Raw genomic sequence first — 213 nt, 5'->3', positions numbered from 1 at the left:
TCCCTCAGAATTCTCTGCAAACTCAAAAGACGCTGTCTTTTATCATAAAAAAGTTAGGGTTTCATCTCCCAGATCTGAAACCAAAAGGATCCCCCAAATGTTGCATTGAATCTCTGATCTCAATACGAATCAGAACTCCAGCGGTCATCCAGATCAGCGAAATTGGCGCCCCAGAGGAGGTCGCAGCGCCACGCCGGCGGCGGCGGCCAGATG

The sequence above is a fragment of the Asparagus officinalis genome, chromosome 8, assembly GCF_001876935.1.
Source record: "Asparagus officinalis chromosome 8, Aspof.V1, whole genome shotgun sequence".
Lineage (NCBI taxonomy): Eukaryota > Viridiplantae > Streptophyta > Magnoliopsida > Asparagales > Asparagaceae > Asparagus > Asparagus officinalis.
This window is presented reverse-complemented; position numbering follows the sequence as displayed.